Genomic DNA, 9,008 nt, shown 5'->3' on the forward strand with positions numbered 1-9,008 from the left:
TTTCTTCTATCTTGGTAGGCTCTGCCATATATTGGGGTCTACTTGAAGGCATGGCCTTCAAGATTTCAAGGTCACCCAAGGCATCTGAATAGTATTTTTGTGATGAAATACACAGACAGGTTTCACACTACCTCTCCAAAAAAAGCAGGGCAGTGTAGTGGATAGAGAGCCAACCTTAAAATCAGGAAGGCCTAGGTTCAAATTTTGCATCTGATGAAAGGCAGCTGTGTGACCACCAGCAAGTTACTTACTCTCAGTGCCACAGGAAACTCTCTATAACAAAAAAATAGGGAGCAGGTGCCGATTTAGAGCTGGAAGGAAACTCACATGTCATCTGCACCAGCTTTCCCATTTTACAGAGGAAGAAATTGAGGGCTAGAGAGCTTAGGTGACTTACTCAAGGTCATCCACCTCTTAAGTATCAGAGGTGGGATTTGAACCCAGGTCTCCCTGACTCCCAAGTACAGCATTCTATCCACTATGTCACATAAAAGCTCCCTACATTGATGAAATCACTGGTCTCTTTTCCCCTCTAAGTACCTAAAAATTATTCAGTTGGGAGTATGAGATTTTAATGAAGCTTGGCAATTGGCTTATCTGTCATACAGCTTAAGATACTGACCACTTAAGTAGTCTTGGGCAAGTCACTCTTAGGTCTCATTTTATTCATCTGAGGGAGTTGGACTAGGTGACTTCTAACTTCCTTTCTGTTTTTAAATCTATGACCCTATAATTAGTCTTGTCATTGGAAAAGCTCATAGCCAGATTGGTGGCAAGAAGATGACTCTTCCACATGCAGCAATTCTTGAACACCACCTATTAAGGAGGCATCAATGATTCTCTGCCTTGGCACTTTAAAGTTTTGTCTAGACCTCTGATTTCATGGGTGTAGAGGATTCCTTGGTGAGGAAATTCCATCAGTGCAGATCTACAACTTTTTAATCTTAGGAAAATGACTAGGGGCACTAAGAGGTTAAATAACCTCTCCAGGGGTCACGTAGTCAGTATGTATAAGAAGCAAAACTTGAACCCAGGTCTTCCTGATTTGTAGGCCAGCTCTCTTATGTTGCCTCTGGAGTCAGTCCTTGAACTATTAAAGAAGATACATACAAAAGCAATGTGTGAGTGGTCTTTACTATTCTAATGGGCCTAATGCATAAAAAGATAGCTCTTGAACTTACTGATTCCTAGTTCATAGGCCTGGAATGAAATCGGGCTGCATAGGAATGAAGTACAGTAACTATAGAGTGCCACCTAGTGAGCTTTCACTGGATTAACTACAGATTCTTTCTCAACCCATTTTTCAATTTAAAGGAAATCTAGAACCCCTTCTTTTTACAGATGAGGAAACTGAGGCCCAGAGAGGTTAAGTGTAAAAGGTATCATCAAAGAGATATGACTGGAAAAGGTGAACCCTGTCAGGTAGAGAGGGGGAAGGATAATACATGAAAAGCTTTTATTGTTTCCTGGTATCCATGCAACATAAAGAGATCTAGGGGAAGACCATATCAGTTTATGAAGCTAGATAGTACAGTAGGTAACAATAATAATAATAATAATATCTAGCATTTATATAGCACTTTAAGGTTTGTAGAGTGCTATATGTATGTTACCTCATTTGATCTCACAAAACCTTATGAGGTAGGTGCTGTTATTATCTCCTAAAAGCTGGGGCAATTTACTTTTTGTCCTGTGAAATTTTTTTCATTTATTCCCATTTTACAGTACAGAAAATCAAGGCAGGCAGATGTTAAGTGACTTGCCTGGGGTTAAAAAGCTAAGTGCCTGAGACAGGATTTGAAGTTAGCTCAGCTTGATGAGGGCGGGGCCCAAGCCAAGATCTTTACCCTTTGCCTCAAAGGGAATCTGACTCACAGGCCCCAGACCCTCATCTCCCTTTGAAAGCCTTAGCTTTACCTTTTAATCTTATTCAGATGTGCCCTAAAAGCCTTAGGCTCCCTCTTGTCTATAGGCCCCAGAAAGGCCTTCCTTTGTCTCCTTTTGAAAGTCCTAGCCCCACCTTGATTTTGTGCAGATGCCTTTCAAACTTCTGGCTTCCTGTTCCCTCCATTATCTATTCTCATTGTCTATTCAATCTCGCCTGACCTCCCCAATTAGAATTGTTACCTACACCCTTTACCCAACCCCCTTCTCTGGCCACCCAAAGTTACTTTAGTATTTAAGATCCACCTTGGCCCTCATTCAGAGGCTGAGAATCTCAGGCCCACAAGGCTGAGAACCTCTCATGCCCGCTCGTCTTTACGGGTGTCACCCGGCCTATGTTTTACCACTAATAAACTTTTCCTCTGGCTGAAGAAGATTTGAGTTGAATTCTTTCAGGCAGGGCCTGGTACCGCGATCTTGGGGTCCCAGCACCCCAAAAATCCCTAGACCTCTTCATCCTGACTCCAAGTGTTCTCTTACACACAGTGAAGTTCTTTTTTTTTTTCTGGCTTTTTGGTGAGGCTATCAGGGTTAAATGGCTTGCCCCGCGTCACACAGCTACCAAGTGTTAAATGTCTGAGGCTGGATTTGAACTCAAGTCCTTCTGAGTCCAAGGCCGGAGCTCTATCTACTGCACTACCTAGCTGCCCTGACATACTCTCTTCTACCTCTTCAACAGGACTACCTTAGATGCCTGGAGCATCCTTATCGGTAAAATAGGGATAATAATGGCACCAACTGCACAGGATTATTAGGGTGATCAAGTGAGATAATATACTTAAAATGCTTTGCAAACATTAAAGTACAATATAAATGCTAGCTTTTATATCACATTAGATAGGTTGCCTTTGGAGGATTTCCTGGAGGACATGGACAAGAGTCACACAGGATAAGAAGGTGCAGATGGGTTGTGAGCTGCATGATTGAAGGATTTACTAACATCAGTGGGATCCCAGATCAATGTGATGCGGTATGGCCCAAACCAAGATCTTAGCCCCTTGCCCCAAAGGCAATCTGGCTTCCATTTTAGGTTCCTTATTGACTCCCCTTGTCAACTCCCCTTATTTCTCTTTGAAAGCCCTAGCCCACCTTTTTGATTTCATTCAGATGCCTTTCAGTTCCTTCATTATCTATTCCCATTATCTATTCAATCTCTTAGACATTCCAATTGGAATTCTCACCCAGACCCTTTTCCCAGACCCTTCCCAGGTCACCCAAAGTCACTTTAGTATACAAGATCTACCCTGGCCCCCATTCAGGGCTGAGAATCTCACACCCAAAAAGGTGAGACTTTCTCTTGCCTGCTCGTCCTTATGGCGTCACTTGGCCTATGTGTTTTATCTCTAATAAACTTTTCCTCTGGCTGAAGAAGATTTGAGTTGAATTCTTCCAGGCAGGGCCCAGAGTCGCATTCTTGGGGTTCCCAGCAGCACCCCAAAGTCCTAGACCTCTTCAAATGGGAGTTTCCATAATGAACCATCCCAAGAAGGTAAGTGAATGGAATTATGGCATATAGTGCTGGAAGAGATGTTCCAGATTGTCTTGTCTGGGTTGTATACATGAGGGAATACTAAGTAATAATACACCTGATGTTTATCTAGCACTTGACAGCTTACAAAGTACCTTCGTGTACATTAATCTTACGTGATCTTGCAACGGCCCATTTAGAGAGCTAGTACAGAGGTTATTATCCCCATTTCACATAAGGAAAATGAGGTTCAGAAAAGTTCATAAAATTGTAGGATCATAGATGCAGAGTTGAAAAGTGCCTTAGGGATCACTTAGACTCATAGAGCAATGTCCTCATTTAAAAAAAAAAGATACAGGAAGGTTTAGTGATTTGCTTGGGGGCATACACTTAAAAGTGAAACCCAGGTTCCCTCACTCCATCCATGTCCTCTGCTCTTTCCATGACAACACATCATCAATAAATATTTATTAAATGAATAAATAGATGGTGGTTGAATACTTGATATCTGCCTTCAAAAGTCTCACAGATGAGAGAGAATGCAGACAAATGCATGGATATGAAAGAATTAAAGAGCAAATAACAAGTTTGCAGACATACAGTCTAAGCCATCAAAGCATCTATTATAAGCTAGGTACTCTCCTAGTACCCTGGATGAATAAAAATACAAAGAATGAAATAATCCCTACTCTCAAGGAATTTACTTTCTAATGAGGGAGACTACAAAAATATAAGTATATACAGAATTAAAAAAAGGGATACAAATACACACAAAGTAGATATAAGAGTACAAATTAGTTAAGGAGGAAGGGCTGAGAAATAAGATTGTCAGTGTACTACTGGTCAGATGGAATCGTCACAGTAGTGTCATCCCCATATAAGATTTGTGTAATTACTTATTAGCCGACTCAAGGACTCAGGAATAAGTGGGGTGGAATGTTTCTCTCCTTGGAGTATTTGTCATTATGCATAACTCCAAGGCCATCCAAAAGTATATTCTTTTGCATTTCCTTTCCAAAGACCTGTGCAGTAAATCTTCTGGGGTCACTTATCTCAATGGTTTTTGTAATTTGTTTTCCAGGGAATGAAAAAAAGATTACAAATAATTACATAGGAACCAGTATAAAATGTCTTGGTGTTATTTGTTAATACTTTACTGAGTACTGAAGCACATATTCCTGGCATTAAGCCCTGATACATTAATACATTAAGCTCTCGATAAATGTAAATAGGAAAAAAAAAAGTGGAGACTGCTCCATGAATTGGGAACAACAAATAAAATCAATTGATCAACAAGCATTTATAAAACCCTTACTTTGTACCAGGCTTTACAAGTCTAAGTGCTTGGGATTCAAAGAAATGCAAAAACACAATCCCTTTCCACAAGAAGCTTACACACAAATGGGGAAGGCAACTAATAAATAGATACATAGAAATGGATACAAAATTAAATAGATACAGAGAGGATAGACCCAGAGTAGAAGAGTAAAAGGAAGGTAACTTTAAATGAGAAGGTTCAAGTGACTGGCCGAGGAAGAAGGCACACAGAAGGTTGAATTTGAGTTGAATCTTTAAAAAAGCCAGGAATGTCAAGAGGTGGAAGTGAGAAGGGAGACTATCTGGGCATGGGGAGACTGCAAGTATAAAGACACGGAGACTGGAAATGGAGTACTATGTTTGAGGAACAGCAAATAGGCAGCTATTGCTGGACCCCAGAGTTTGGGAAGGGAAATGTTAGGTAGGAAGGGAGGAAGGGGTCAGGTTGTGAAGAGCCTTCAATAAAAGCCAAGTTTATATTTGATGCTGGAGGAAATAGGAAATCATTGGAATTTTTTTGAGCAGGGGATGACATTGTCAGACCTATGCTTCAGAAAAATCTCCTTGGCAGTTGAATACAGAATTGATAGATGAGGGAGAGATTTGAAGCAGGGAGAACAATTAGAATCTGACTGCAATAGTCCAGGTGAGAAATCTTAAGGGCCTGAAGTAGGGGAGTGGCCGTGTGGTTGAACTGAAGTGAATATATATACATGTACATACACACACACACATACCATATATAGCATATACACACATATGTGTGTATGTGTAAATGTATGTGTATATATATACACACACATTTATAGATAGATACATAGATAGATAGAGATATTTATAGTGAAGATTTGGCAACTGATTGGATATGTGGGGTGAGAAGTGAAGAAGGACTGTGAAGTGGCAAACCCAGGAGACTACAAGGTTGGTAGTGTCCTGAACAGTAATAAGGAAGTTTGGAAGAGAAAAGAATGGGCATGGGGGGTAGAGAATGAGTTTTGTTTTGATCATGTTGGGTTTGAAGATGCCTGCAAGTCATCCAGTTTGAAATGATGGTTGGAGAGTAGGATTGTAGCTCAGAAGAGGGCCTAGGGCTGGATATCTGAGAATCATGTGCATAGAGATAACTGAATCCATACAAGCTTATGAGATCAACAAAGATAGTACAGACCGGAAAGAGAAAAGGACCCAGGACAAAACTTGGAGGGGGAGGGTATCAGTGGTGTGCTGTAGCCAGCTCTAATTGGTTTGTGAGGAATTGTTAAATTTTCAGCCTGAGCATTGTTGATTATCTAGACTTAATAAAGTGTTAATAATGTGTGTGTGTGTGTGTGTGTAAGATTAAATTTAGAAGTGTATATGAATATATCCCATCCTGATCCCAGTTGTTAATCACATTTATCAGCAAACCCGGGTTACGTTATAAACACTGCTTGAGCTCAGGAGGGTCTCAGGCCAGACTAGAGGCCTGGTGACTGACTGACTGTAGGCTAAATAGCAATATTGATAAGAACAACTAAAACTAGCATTTAGAAAGTGCTTTAAGGTTTGCAAAATGCTTTAAATCCATTATCTCATTATCACAACAAACCTGGGGGCCACCCACCCTTAGGAGGACATTGTGTGGATGAAGATCTAAGAAGACAGAGAGCAGCCTGACTGGTAGGGAGAGAACAAAGGAAGATACGGGTCATGAAAGCCCAGGAAGGAGAGGGGATCCAGAGCAGGAAGTGAGCAAGGGTGTTAAATGCTGCTGAGATGTTAAGGATAAAGATTGAAAAAAGGCCATAAGACTTGGTCATTAGGAGTTATTAAGCACTAATTATGTTCCAGGCACTGCCCTAAGGCTTTACAAATATTTCACTTGATTTTCTCATTTAATGGGGAAGACAACTTGCAAACACCTATGGACAAACAAGGTATATACAGGATAAACTGGAGATAATCAACAGAGGGAAGCCACTAGAATTAAAGAGGGATTGAGAAAAGTTTCCTGGAAGTGGGATTTAAACTGGGACTTGAAGGAAGTCAGGGAAACCAGAAGGTGAAGATAAGGAGGGAGAATATTTCAGGCATGGGGGATAGCCAGGGAAAATGCCTAAGCATAGGGAGATAGACTGTTTTGCCCAAAGAACAGCAAGGAGGCCAGTGTCACTGGATGGCAGAACCCTGGGGTGGGGGAAGGTGTAAGAAGATTGGAAAGGAAAGGGGAGCTTGTTATGAAGGGCTGTGAATGTCAGATAGAAGATTTTACATTTCAGCCTGGAAGTCACTGGAGTTTACTGAACAAGGGGTAGGGAAACTATTGGTAACTTTGGAGAGAGCAAAATGATAAAGTTGGAAGCCTTCTTGCAGTGATTTTAGAAGAGAATAAATATAGATTTACTGAAAATGATTTATAACTAAGGTTCAGGACCAACTGTGTGATGTCCTCTCCACCATACCAACAACTAGTTTTATAATTTTAAAGAAACAATAGTTTTAGGGACACCTTAAAGTACCTTGTCTCCTCTCCCTTCGAATGACAGATAACAGGGCAGAGGGAAGGATATTAAAAAGATGAGTCCCAGTTCTGCCACTAACTAGCTGTGTCATCTTGGGAAAGTATGAGCTTCAGTTTTTTATCTGTAACATGGAGTTGCTAGATAATCGCTAAAATCTCTTTCAGCCTTGAGATTCTGATTTTCTTAGCATTATTTTCCTGTCAGAGGCTTGGGCAGCTAAGTAATCAAATTTTGATTCCCCTACTATCAGTAATTTATGAAGAAATATAGTAGAAAAAAAATCTAGAATGGGGACTACAAAGCCTGGGTTCTAAACCCAGCTCTGCTACTAATTCTAATGCGTCACTACTAAGGAGTGATCTTGGGCAAATCATTTTATAATCTCAGATATGCATTTACCCATAAAATGAACATAAAGATGTAGAAGTGGACGCAAACATGGAGATCTAGTTCAGCAACAGATTGCAGATAAGGAGACCTATAAAGTCACACATGTAATAAATCCTGTGCTCTTTCCACTTCACCATCTTATACAAAATTTAGGTATAACTATTAATATGAGCAGAAGTACAATTTCAAAATATATTTGGTTTCAGGAGGCACGACGCTTTGTTTTCCTTGTCAATTACTTTATTCTTTACTTCAGTTCAGGCTGATATTCAAATAGCTGTACATTTTCTATACACACAGGGAAAAATAGCTTTGTAAGCTTTGGAATATTCCTGCTAAGAGAATTAGAAAGTGGCCCCAGGAGGCTGGGCTTTTGGGAGAGGAAAGGGAAAGGAAGCTTGTCCAGAATCATAGTTGTGGAACACCTAAAGCCAAACTCTTTATTTTTACAGATATGGAAACTAAAGCCTAGAGAGGCTACTTCACATTGCCCAAGCTCTTAAAGACAGTAACTGGCAGAGAAAGGATTGGAATCCTTTTCTGACTTGATTCCATGCCTTTACTATACCATGTGATCTCTAAAAAAAATAATCCAGGCGCTTAGGATAAAATAATTATTCACAGAGAAAGAGCTTTGCAAACCTTAAAAGACTACGCAAACGAAAGTTGCTATTCTTTGCTTTACCGACGCGTTGCAGGTAGTTCAGGGGTGGCTTACGATACTGCATATCATAATCGCACGCGATGTGTAGCAGAGATGCAGCTCCAACTCCAATGAATTTTCCTTTATTACAACAGCTCAGAGTGCGTCAGTACCTGAAGCATCAACACCAACAGGTGAGTTAGTGGAGTAAAACCCGAAACCTCAAACCATCAACACTGACCCGGAAGTCCCGAAGCTAGGCCCACGCCCAGGACACGTGGACACGCCCCTAGGCCACGCCCCCCACCCAGCTTAGTGTGAGAAAATGGGAACCGCCTTCCTGACTGGCACGGACTTAGCGCCGGCATAAACCTTCGGGCGTGGCTCCTCTCGGATTGACAGGATCATAGACCAATCACACTCAGCCACTCATTTCCTACTTTTTCTCCTCCCTCCCACTTTTGCCAGTTGGGACGGGCTTTTCCCCTCCCCGCCTCAGTGAGTGACAGTTCTCAGCCCCTCCATCCTACGTCGCTGTTGCGTAATCCGGCGTCCAGGTGCCGCCCTTGGGAAAGGGGGCGGGTTTGATTGGCAGGAGGGTGGGCCAGCCAGCCCAACGCTCCCGGAAGATCGACCTTGACGGGCAGGTGCGGGAACCACTTAACAACCAAATCTTAGGCGGAAGTGTGTGGCTTTTTACGGAGTGGGGCGGAGTCAAATTCTGAGGGCGGGGAGGAGGACAGGC

At 41.5% G+C, this 9,008-nt stretch overlaps 1 long non-coding RNA gene across 9 annotated transcripts in view; it reads right to left on the minus strand.

Moving 5' to 3' along the window:
• LOC110207493 (uncharacterized) overlaps positions 1–9,004 on the minus strand; it is a 69,944-nt gene extending 60,940 nt beyond the window's left edge. For 7 of the 9 annotated variants that reach the window (XR_013484752.1, XR_013484746.1, XR_013484750.1 and 4 more), the window contains exon 1: positions 8,263–9,004. This is a non-coding gene — a long non-coding RNA (uncharacterized LOC110207493). The remainder of the gene's footprint in view (positions 1–8,262) is intronic. The other 2 variants (XR_013484749.1, XR_013484747.1) reach the window with 2 other exon arrangements.
• Between the last annotated feature and the right edge of the window lie 4 nt (positions 9,005–9,008).

This window comes from Phascolarctos cinereus, unplaced genomic scaffold (genome assembly GCF_003287225.1).
Source record: "Phascolarctos cinereus isolate Bilbo 61053 unplaced genomic scaffold, phaCin_HiC Scaffold_2;HRSCAF=192, whole genome shotgun sequence".
Classification (NCBI taxonomy): domain Eukaryota; kingdom Metazoa; phylum Chordata; class Mammalia; order Diprotodontia; family Phascolarctidae; genus Phascolarctos; species Phascolarctos cinereus.